Source organism: Vulpes vulpes, chromosome 2 (genome assembly GCF_048418805.1).
Source record: "Vulpes vulpes isolate BD-2025 chromosome 2, VulVul3, whole genome shotgun sequence".
Taxonomy (NCBI): domain Eukaryota; kingdom Metazoa; phylum Chordata; class Mammalia; order Carnivora; family Canidae; genus Vulpes; species Vulpes vulpes.
In genome coordinates, this window is record NC_132781.1 from 94,166,549 (window position 1) to 94,178,663 (window position 12,115).

The 12,115-nt window shown below is 43.7% G+C and overlaps 1 protein-coding gene across 9 annotated transcripts in view; it reads right to left on the bottom strand.

Annotated features, from left to right (window-relative positions):
• The window catches only part of ZNF438 (zinc finger protein 438), a 400,000-nt gene that overhangs the window by 165,250 nt on the left and 222,635 nt on the right, over nucleotides 1–12,115 (bottom strand). For 2 of the 9 annotated variants that reach the window (XM_072749311.1, XM_072749316.1), the window contains exon 1: nucleotides 2,303–2,397. The exons of 1 other annotated variant lie outside the window; for it this stretch is intronic. The gene's annotated coding sequence lies outside the window, so the exon portion shown is untranslated. Of the gene's footprint in view, nucleotides 1–1,733; nucleotides 2,086–2,302; nucleotides 2,438–12,115 lie in introns of those variants that run through there. 6 more of the 9 variants (XM_026000877.2, XM_072749310.1, XM_072749312.1 and 3 more) reach the window with 6 other exon arrangements.

Below are 12,115 nucleotides of genomic sequence, written 5' to 3' on the forward strand. Positions count from 1 at the left end.
GCTCCTAGCTTCCAATTTCTGAGAACCCCCTACTCCATGACCTTACAGTTAATTCTTCAACCAACAAAACCAAAGTCAGGTGCTATTTCCTTGATACAAACCTTCCAATGGTTTTCTATCACACCTAGAAAAACATCTTTACTAGCCTACAAGGGCCCCCAAAGTCCAGCCTGGTCCTCCAACATCATCTGCCGCCACTTTCCCTTGCTATGATCTAAACACTCACCCTGCTAGGCCTTGGCCACCTCAGGCTAGCTTCCTCCATCAGACCATTGCTCCTGGGTTGCTCCTTGCTGTATAGGATTGTCATCTGGAGCAGGACTCTGCAGTCAGATTGCCCTAATTCGAATAGTGTCTCTGTCACATTTCAGCTGTACAACCTTGAGCAAAGCTATCTGTGTCAGTTTCTTCTTCTACAAAAATGGAGATATTCCTCCTTACCTCATAAGGTTGGTGTAAAAATTTAGTGTTTAGAAGACTGCCTCACATATAGTAAGGTCCATCCAAGTGCTGATTGCTCTTAGGAACCTTGCCTGAAATGTTCTTAGCTCAGGCTCTTCCTCTCAACTTGAATTCATTCAACTGTCCCCTCTTTTGGAAGGCCTTCCATGACTGATCCTACCTAAAACAACCTGCCCCATTCCCTTGCTGTCATTCTTTTATCTTGCTTTACCTCCCTGTACTTAAATCACTATCTTGAATAACATTATGTACTTACTCTTTGTAGCCTATTTCCCCACCAGAAAATAAGCTCCACCAGGTTAGGGGCAACCTTGTTTGCTGCTCTATTCCCAGTTCTGACTCAGAACCTGACTTCTGAATAAACACACCTCTTACCCCAGGCTAGGAGACCTCTGGGAATTTCTTAATAACAATACCATACTCGGCCTTTCACTCTTACATTGTGAGCTCATCTGATCCTTGAAAAAGCAACAGCATATACACTATCATCTCCCATTTTAGATAGAAAAAGAAAATCCCAAATTTGGGTGACTTGTCTCTGGACACAAAGCTATTAAGTGGTAGAACCAAAATCAGCACCCCTGCTTTCTAATGCTAAGGCTTCTCAAAGAAAGATAAACTGAATTTACAGAAATGTGATCTCTCGATCTCTAGAATAAGTACTCCCTGAGATGTGTGTAATGGTCTTCCCTTCAAAGTTCCTAACAGGGATCCCTGGGTGGCGCAGCGGTTTGGCGCCTGCCTTTGGCCCAGGGCGCGATCCTGGAGACCCAGGATCGAATCCCACGTCGGGCTCCCGGTGCATGGAGCCTGCTTCTCCCTCTGCCTGTGTCTCTGCCTCTCTCTCTCTCTGTATGACTATCATAAATAAATAATAAAAAAAAATTTAAAAAAAAAGTTCCTAACAAACACTTATCTCTACATTTGAGTAGTATAGTACTAACTATCAATAACATACTAACCCTGGGCAAGCCAAAACATTCAAAGTCACAGATAACAGTCACACGTCCCAAGTCCACACAGCAACGACCTCTAAAACTCGGTGTATCGTGTTGAGTGTAATGTACTAGTTCCCGCATGCTGAACCTTTCCTCTGACCAACTCCGCCAAGGGAACCTGATAATCGTCAAGAACATAGTGATAACGGCACCAGTCGTCTCTTGACCCCTAGGCCACCAAGATCGCCCATCAGACTCCAGTGTTGCCCATGACCAGATGCGTGGGTGGGTGCGTGAGGGTTGAGGAGGCAAAACTGTGAAAAAGATCCCTACCTATAGACCTTTGTTAAGTGGCCACGGCCACCGGCCACCACATCCCAGAAGAACGGAGGACTTTCTGGGCTTTCACCTGGCACGTTTACAGGTTTGTGCTACCTCGCGTGCTCTCACAATGTCCCCGTTCTTTGCAAGTGATAATGAGGCCAGAGGCTGCTTCACCTCCGTTTGACACAAAGAGGAAACTGAGGCAGCAGGTGGTTATCTTTACAACTTGCAGGATCCCAAAGGAAGCCTAGATGCGGAGTCCCTGGTGCAACCCTCTAGGCCAGACGTCACATGTCAATCCAAGCCCCTTCATCAAGGAAGGGAAAGAGGGGGGCCGCTCCCACGTGGACCTTCCCGGTCCTCCCGGTCGGCTCGCCGGGCCCTGGCTACCAGTCCGCGCAGCGCGGCCTCGCCTCCTCGCACCCGGGCCCGCCCGCCGCAGAGGGCGTCCCGCTCGGGGCGGGCACCTGTCCGATCGCCCAAGGATCACACGCCCGCAGCCACCACCGACGCGGCGAAGGCGGGCAGCAGGGCGAGCCCGCAGGCCCAGGGAGCTGCAGGAATCCTCAGAAACTTACAGTTTTCCTACAGCGTGCGCGTCACGGCGAGGTGACGTCACGGGACCCGGCGTTCAGGGAGGTCAGGCCGCCCGGCGCCGGACCGCACCGCCCCCGCGGCTCCGCCCCGAGCGCGGCGGCGGGAGACACGCCCCTTTCCTCGGCGACCCCGCCCCGCCCCACCCCCACCCCGCCGCGAGGCGCAGGGCGCAGGCGCACACGGCCTGCCTGGCCGCCTCCCAAGGCGGGGACTGCCTGAGAGCTCGGCCGGGAGCGTGCGGCTGGGGCAGGGGGCACCAATGGGAGGGGACGTGGACGCGCACACCCTTCCACGCCCCCAACGGGAACACAGCAAACGAGCTGCCGCCCAGGGCTGGGGTCGGACGCCAGGGTTGTGAGGTAGATTTTCCGCAGACATTGCCTCCCTTCCCTCACGTGTTCATGAAAAGTTTTCCACGTGTGGGGAAGCAGCCATCCGCGCCCCGCCAGGTGCCTGCGAGCCCTCGGGCGGGTGGAGCCGGCGCTCCGCGGCCCCGCCCCGGCCCCGCCCCCGGCCTCGGCTCGGCCCCGCCCCCGGCTCGGCCCCGCCCCCGGCGCTAGACGCGGCCGCTGGAGCCCGCCCTTCCGGCTCCCGCTCGCGGCCCCCGCCAGCCCCGCCCCGCCCCGCCCCGCCCCGCCGCCGCCCGGGGGCTCCAGCGTCTCCTTCCCGCCGGGTTTCCCGTTGGGGCCGCGTGAAGCCTCCCACGGGCCCCGTGCACCTCTACGAAGTCTCCCCAGAGGTGGCCCTCGTGGACAGCAGCACGCTTGTTAGCCGGGGAGCTTGCCGGCGCCTCCCCCGCGTGGTGCCGCCTCCCCGCGCCCTGGCGTCTGCGCTTCCTTAGGCCCGACAAACCCGGAGTCCCGGTTACGGGACGGCCCCGCGGAAGGGACAGTGAACTGTACTGACAGGCTGGCTCTGGCTTCAGGGTGCCGACGTTCCTCGTAGAAGCAGGGGAAATAAGCGTTATGGTAAAGAGTGGCTCACGCACATCAGTCTTGGGGGGAAAGTAATAGGAAAAACAGACCTTGGAAATAGACCCTCAGGAGGACATACTGAGGATGCGTTTGGAATCACGACAAATGGCTGGATCAGCCGTGGGATTTGGCCCAGCAGCTCCAGCGTGAATAAAGCCTGAAACAATGGACTTACACTCTCGTTGAAAAGACTGTAGTGTTTTCATAGGAAAAAAATGATTACGGGAGAATATTAGTCTTGAACTCCTGATATCCAATCTGGCTACAAATAAATATGTCATTCAGGAGAAATCTAAAGTTCTGAAAAGTTTCCGATTTGGATACTATGCGCACATTTATGTTCATGGAATTTTATACAAGATCTTAATCATCAAATGATGTAAGGAATGTAAATGTAAAGTCTGAAAAGGATCATTTTAAACAGTAAAGTATTTTTTCTGTGGAGCAGAGTTCTAGAAAAATTAGCGCTTTTTAAAAGGGCTACTTATCTTTAAAATGATACTGATATTTTTCTTCGTGAAACGACTTTTAGAAAAGTTTAAATTTTACATTTCGTTGTTAACATCTGTATAAAACGTTTTATGTATATCATGCCAAACATTGGAATTCTCTTTGAGATTCTAGATATATCTATGGGACTGTTTTTACAAGCAAGCGTCATCTCTCATTTTCTGGAGTGGAAATCATTAAGAAGTATACATCAAATTATTAAATGTTTGTAACGTTGAATAGTTATGCTTCTACAAGACGGTTTGACAGGATGCATTCTTTTTTTCCCATCTCATTATTCAGTTTTCTTTTCTTGGTACCCCCAAGATTTAAAACAAGAACAAAAACTTAGTATAGATGTAGGAAAGAAGTAATGCGACCAAGGAAAGAGTGACAAGTGGAAAGCGTACCCAAACAAAGAGGAACCACAGGGAATGTCAAGGAAAAATTTGTGGGGATATACACATTTACACGTTCACATTCAGTCAAGTTCCTATGCCAAACTGGAATCTAATCTAAATAAGTAACCAGGAGCTAAGGTCAAACATGTGTTGACATTAGAGAGAGGAACTCTAAGAACTTCTTGCTTTAAGAAAATAAAACCCCAGACATAAGATGGTTAGCACAGAAGGACTAAGGGCCTCCAACTCTGGCCATTGGGGTTTTGGTTTCCACTGGTGGTTCTTTCACTTTGTTATCTGCTGCCACTAGCAAGCTAGCCCCCTGAGCACCCTGCGCCCTAACTCTTCCTTCCTTTGGTCCTACACTGCAAACTGAGAAAAAAAACTGAACTCTACTACTAGGGACAAATAAATGATGGAAATACAATGGTTACTATCTATTGAGTGTTTATATGTACTCATCCCTGCATTATCTCATTTAATCCTTGCACCTGGATGAGATAAACACTGCCATTATCTCGATCAGACACACAAGGCAAGCAGGGTACCTGGTGCTAAGTCAAGTATCTCATGTCACACAGTGTCTAAGTAGCAAAGTAAAGGTTTGAATCCATGCTCCAGATTCCACAGCCATAATCACCGATCTGTATGAAGTTTCATATGACAATGTAAGAAAGACAGACTCAGGAACTCCAAGATATGTAAATTCTAGCTCCAAAAGACTGATTCCATGGGTATCTTTTTCACTATTCCCCACCCTGTCTTTGCATGGATGCTTCTATTTAATTGTTTAAGGTGCTCATCATAACCCACTGAGTTGATTTTCTAACTATTAATAGATGGCCACCCTGAGAAACACTAATCAAAATCCAAAATATGAAAGATCAGATTGTATAACATGTGATAAGGATGATTTTTCCCAAAGCATAAATTTGGGGAAACTTGTTTTAGTAATAATGTGTGTGCTTTCTGAGTTGCTTTGCTAATGTATTTCTTACTATGAGTCTCAAGTTAAAAAAATGTGAAAAACACTATTATAACCCCTTGCTTGACTTCTTAGCATATTTCTTCTTTCAGAATCAAGACCAAGAAAAACCAAATCCTACTCTGTAAACCCCTTGCATTTCCCTCCCACCCCTTACATTTGTCTCAGCTCCAGGATCTGGTCCGAGAGGTCTCTTTCCAGGCAATAAAGACAATAATCAGGTCATTCTTGCATCCAGAAAGGCTCTTGTCTCCAGCACAAGCCCAAAAGTGTACTAATAACTTAACAATATAATAAGCATCCATAACCTGAGAGTTACACAGAATAAAGCATAGGTCATTCTGAGAAGGGAGCAGAGATAAGGAGCTTGGTGGAAGACAGACTTGAGACAAAGATTGAAGAGCTATGGAGGGATATGTGATTAATAACCACACAATCTTTCACGGATTTCCTGGCACAGAGTTTGCAAAGTATTTCATATGTCATTTTATCAGCTCTCTCGCCCCAACCCTTTATCTTATTATTTTTTAAAGATTTTATTTATTAATGATAGACACAGACACAGAGGCAGAGACATAGGCAGAGGGAGAAGTAGGTTCTCCTCAGGGAGCGTGATGCAGGACTCAATCCCAGGACCTCCAAGTCAGGACCTGAGCCAAAGACAGACACTTAACCACTGAGCTACCCAGGTGCCCCTCCCCCCCTTTATTTAGCTAATTCTTCCCATCCTTTTAGTCTCTTCTTAGCAGGAACTCCCTCTGAGAACCTTTTCCTACACTGCCTTAGCTCTTGGCCTTGAAAGTTATTTTGATTTCCTTCTCTGCTAGACTGTAAGCTCTGTGAGAGTAAGGACAATGTTGGTCTTGTTCAACCTCAAATCCTCTACTGGTAGCCGAATACCCTAAGTAGGTACTCAGGAACTATGTGTGGAGGGAGGAATGAATGGATAGATGAACTCAAATTTAAAGACTGGCTAGGCCTCTTACTCAGGATGCTAGTTGTTTCCTAAAAGGGGGGCACTGTGCTAATAGAAATAATACTGAGAAGAAAAATCCTTAAGGCGAAAAAGCCATTTTGTATGGTGACGCAGTGAATCATAGCAAAACAGTGAACAGGGTCAGCTCTGTTATTAACTGAGTACTTTTGTGCAAGTCCAGTAACTTCTCTGAGCCTTTAGAAGGCTCAATGTTATTTGTGGTGAATGCCCTAATAGAGTGTTACTCTGGGGGAACTCTGGGAAATCAGGGCAGGCCACCTGGAGCCTTATTTGCATGAAGTTCCCTGAAAGAAACTGACAGGACTGGGAGCTGGCAATTAATCCTCTTAAACAAAAGATGTTGGACAAAGGCTTCCCCCAACAACAAGAGGGTGGGATGGGGGAGTGAGGAGGGAAATGGAAGACAAGTAACTAGTGTCATTGCTCTCAGGAGCCAAGTTCATGATTAAGTACAAGGCCAGGTGCATGCTTTTGAGTATGAAGTTGAAAGAACCAAGCTGCCTTTGTGTGTGTGTGCGTGTGTGCATGTGCATGTGCATGTGCGTGTGTGTGTGTGTGTGTGTTAGGATTAGAGGGCAGGGGAGGAAGATGCAGGAGAGAGAAGAGAGTGTCGAAAAGATTTACAATTCCTCAGGGAAGAAACCTCACTTACTATAGCACAACTGGCCGGCAGAATGTTCCAGAAACAGGCCTTCCGGTCTTTGTGTATTCTGTTCTTCCTCCCTGGAATCTATTTTTTCCCTTATCTCTTGGAAAAGGCCTACTCTTTCTTCAAATTCAGGTTCTATCATTAATCACCTCTGCTAATAATTGCCAACCTTTACTGAGCACCTGTTTAAAGCTGAGCCTTCTCTGTGAAACCTTTAATCTTGACAACTATTAATTTCTTCTTAGACATACAGAAACTAATGGTGAATCTTACAGTTGATGGCATCTTCAATTTAATAACAAATACTGTGTTGTGTTACGTTTGCTGGTGCTTCTTTCTCTCCCCCACTAAGCTGTGAATTCCTTGAAGATAGAGAGAGATTTACTCAACTTTGTGTCCTTAGCCCCTAATGTAGTTTCTAGCACATAAACAACATTTGACAGACTTCTTGAAATCAGTTGAAGAAGGAATGTCATCTCCCTGACAGAGTGACAGGTAGGTGCAATCCAGGAGACAAAAGTCAGAGACTGTTGTCACCAAAAATTGTGGTTATCCCCAAGACCTCATTGACCTGAGACAACAAAGTCACAACTTCCTAGTTGAGTTCTCTCTGGCTCTAAAGGTATGCGACAGTCCTCCTGGGCAATTAATTCAGCATGCCTCTTCTCCACTTGACGAAATGTCATTTATCATTTACCCTTTATGTTGGGTTCACACAATTTTTAACCAATTAAAGCAGTTATACTAAGGCCAAATCGAAGTAGTATTTTAAAATCTGATTTTGCAAACTCAGATGTAACTGCATTTACACTTGACACTGGAGATGGTACTCAGCTCACAGAGGTGTTTGATTTGTGTTTTTACATTTTTTACTTGACTGTAGAAGATAACGCATTTTATTTTTATTTTTTAATAATAAATTTATTTTTTATTGGTGTTCAATTTGCCAACATACAGACTAACACCCAGTGCTCATCCCATCAAGTGCCCCCCTCAGTGCCTGCCACCCATTCACCCCCACCCCCTGCCCTCCTCCCCTTCCATCACCCCTAGTTCATTTCCCAGAGTTAGGAGTCTTCATGTTCTGTCTCCCTTTCTGATATTTCCTACCCATTTCTTCTCCCTTCCCTTCTATTCCCTTTCACTATTATTTATATTCCCCAAATGAATGAGAACATATAATGTTTGTCCTTCTCCAATTGACTTATTTCACTCAGCATAATACCCAGGTGTTTAGTTTCATCCATGTTGAAGCAAATGGTGGGTATTTGTCATTTCTAATGGCTGAGTAATATTCCATTGTATACATAAACCACATCTTTATCCACTCATCTTTCGATGGACACCGAGGCTCCATCCACAGTTTGGCTATTGTGGACATTGCAGGTGTCCCGGCGTTTCACTCCATCTGTATCTTTGGGGTAAATCCCCAGCAGTGCAATTGCTGGGTCGTAGGGCAGATCTATTTTTAACTCTTTGAGGAACCTCCACACAGTTTTCCAGAGTGGCTGCACCAGTTCACATTCCCACCAACAGTGTAAGAGGGTTCCCTTTTCTCTGCATCCTCTCCAACATTTGTGGTTTCCTGCCTTGTTAATTTTCCCCATTCTCACTGGTGTGAGGTGGTATCTCATTGTGGTTTTGATTTGTATTTCTTTTTCACCATACACAAAGATAAACTCAAAATGGATGAAAGATCTAAATGTGAGACAAGATTCCATCAAAGTCCTACAGGAGAACACAGGCAACACCCTTTTTGAACTCGGCCACAGTAACTTCTTGCAAGATCCATCCACGAAGGCAAAAGAAACAAAAGCAAAAATGAACTATTGGGACTTCATCAGGATAAGAAGCTTTTGCACAGCAAAGGATACAGTCAACAAAACTAAAAGACAACCTACAGAATGGGAGAAGATATTTGCAAATGACGTATCAGATAAAGGGCTAGTTTCCAAGATCTATAAAGAACTTATGAAACTCAACAGCAAAGAAACAAACAATCCAATCATGAAATGGGCAAAAGACATGAACAGAAATCTCACAGAGGAAGACATAGACACGGCCAACACGCACGAGAAAATGCTCTGCATCACTGGCCATCAGGGAAATACAAATCAAAACCACAGTGAGATACCACCTCACACCAGTGAGAATGGGGAAAATTAACAAGGCAGATAACGCATTTTAAAAGCCAGCATTTGACTTCTTCCAAAAAGTAAAAAGCTCCGACAATTTTGGCTGCCCACTCACCCAGGGCATTCATCATTGGAATGAAACTGACTGGTTCAGAGGCGCAGATGTTCCCTATTTTCCCATAACCCCTAGCTGGGGACTATTTAACCTACCCACTTGGCCCCTGAGGCACTTGAGTTTATGACAGATCTTGAAAGTGAAGGGCTTGATCATTTAAGTCTCTAGCTTCAGAAGGATCATAAAAGCTTTGCCCAGAAATTCAGTAATGCTGTAAGTGAAGTAATGATAGACAATAGTCACATTTTCCTTTATAAATAGAGTTTTCACAATTTTTATATTTTTCTTCTAGAGAAGAAATGTTTTTGTGCATTAGGGATTTTTCAATACTGTATTACTTTTTAGTGTGTAAATAAAAGAGAAAAATCCTTATGAGAAATTGAAGCACAAAATTGACAATTGGGTTCACAGTATGGTCTGGCATATGTGACTACTGTATTGATTAATTCACAGAATACACACCTACCCAGCATGCAACTTTCTTTACTGGCCTCACAGTTCTCTTGTTACACATGGAAGAAGGGAAGTGAGTATTTGTTGATTATCAGGTTTATGTTTTATGCTATACCACAAAGGGTAGTCACAGTCACTTTTACATTGTATTTTAAATTTTGAGGCTATATAGAATGTGAATAATTCATTAGTCTGTTATTTTGGTGAGATTCTCTTGTCTAGACTATAGTAGGTACGGCTATTGACATTGGTTGCAAATGACAGGAAAACCCCAAGATAACAGTGTTAAGAGGAATTGGTTTATTTCTTTCATGTGTAAAAATGTCTGAACATAGATGATGTTTGTCCATGTCAGGTGTCAGGGACTTGAGCTCTTTCTAGATTGTTGCTCAGTCATGCATGACCTACATTTCCAAAGTCACCTCATAGTTCAAGATGGCAGCCTAGCTCCAGTAATCATGCAGGAAGGAGAAGGTCCAGAATATTCTGCAGCTTGTAGTCCTCACATCCCACTTTTTCAAAGAAGCTTTTCTCAGCTATTTAAGAGACCTATTGACTTCTCTTCTAAATTCACTTAAAACCTACCTGTACTAGAGTTTATTCATTTAAATACTTTAAAATATATTTATGTTATGAATAGTCTCAACATCTCTGTCATCATCATTGTTCTTAAGTCTAGAACAATGATTCTCAACCCTGGCTATGCATTAGAGATGCCTAACAAACTTTAAAATGAAAAGCAGTACTCAGATGCCATTGGTGGTCCAGGATCTGTACTTGGAGAACAACCGCAAAGGCAAAAGAAGACAGATGGTTGGGGGCCAGGGATGGGGTCACTGAGAGGGGGTTTACCCTCATTGTAGTTTCTGTCAGGGGCTCATGTAGACACAGGACCCTAAGGAGTATGTGTGCCAGGGAAGCCACACATCAGCCTAGGATTCTATGTAGATATTCCTGAGGCCAAACATGATCCAGAGGCTTTAGGCTTCATATATGTGTGAATGGATGACACAAACCTTGGGCTAGGATGACCAGAGGTGATAGCCACCAGGCACTGAAGATCTGAGGCTCTTTCCCACTGTTTTTGGATTTGTGTACAACTCTAAGAGAAAGATAGGAGTCAGGAAGACAGATAGATAGATAGATAGATAGATAGATAGATAGATAGATAATAGCATTTTCTACCTCTCTAGTGTAGAAGCTAAGTCCGATTGGATTTAATTTAGAAAAATTAAAGAAATGTGATGGTTCTTGTGACTCAAGTCTCATGGAACAAAATTGTGGATGTGACAAAAGCTGATATATATGTGCAGGAAAATACCTTATATTTAAACAATACTTTATTGTCATATATAAGTTCTCATGTTCTAATTATTATCTGATTATAACTATAGAGCTACTGTTTAGAGTGAATACAAAGCAGAGAGGTGATATCAATAGAAATTTAGGATGACACCTGAAGAACCCCAGGTATGGATGGTGAAACTCAGAGAGATGTTTGTGTTTTCTGGCTCATACACTTGAGAAAAAGGTCAAATATTTTCCTAACTAGATATTTTCCTTGTTATCAATATCTTCTGATTTATAGTAGCAAAACTAATTTTTTTCACTTTAAAATTTTCATTCCTGCCAAATCCATCTAGTTAAATGGGTACTTACACTCCAAAAAGTACAGGAAAAAGACATGCATTTTATACTAAGTTGCTTTGAATTTTCCTTTCATATATTATTTCTAAAGCCTCCTTTTTAATTTGAAATATTATATTATTCTTGTCATATAAAGTAGACCAGTTTTTTATTATTATTACTTAAAATTTAGTTAACATACAGTGCAATATTGATCCCGGAGTAGAATTCAGTGATTCATCACTTACATACAACACCCAGTGTTCATCACAAATGCTCTCCTTAATACCCATCACCCATCCAGCCAGTCCTCCACCCTTCCCTCCATCAACCCTGTTTGTTCTGTATGGGTCTCTTATGATTTCCCTTTCTCCTTTTTTCCTTTCCCCTTTTCCATATGTTCATTTGTTTTGTTTCTTAAATTATACATATGAATGAAATCATATGGTATTTGTCTTTCTCTGACTGACTTATTTTGCTTAGTATAATACTATCTAGCTCCATTCACATTGTTGCAAATGGAAGATTTCTTTTTTGATGGCTGAGTAATATTCCATTGTATATGCATATATACCACATCTTCTTTATCCATTCATCAGTTGATGAACATTTGGGCTCTCTCCATAGTTTGGCTATTGTAGATAATGTTGCTATAAACATTGGGGTGCATGTACCCCTTTGAATCACTATTTTTGTATTCTTTGGGTAAATGCCTAGTAGTGCAATTGCTAAATCATAGGGTAGTTGTATTTTTAACTTTTTAAGGAAACATCATACTGTTTTCCAGAGTGTCTGCACCGGTTTGCATTTTCACCAACAGTGCTAGAGGGTTCCCCTTTCTCTGTATCCTTCCCAACACCTGTTGTTTCTTGTGTTGTTAATTTTAGCCATTCTGACAGGTGTGAGATGGTATCTTACTATGGTTTTGACTTGTATTTCCCTGATGATGAGTGGTGTCGAACATCTTTAT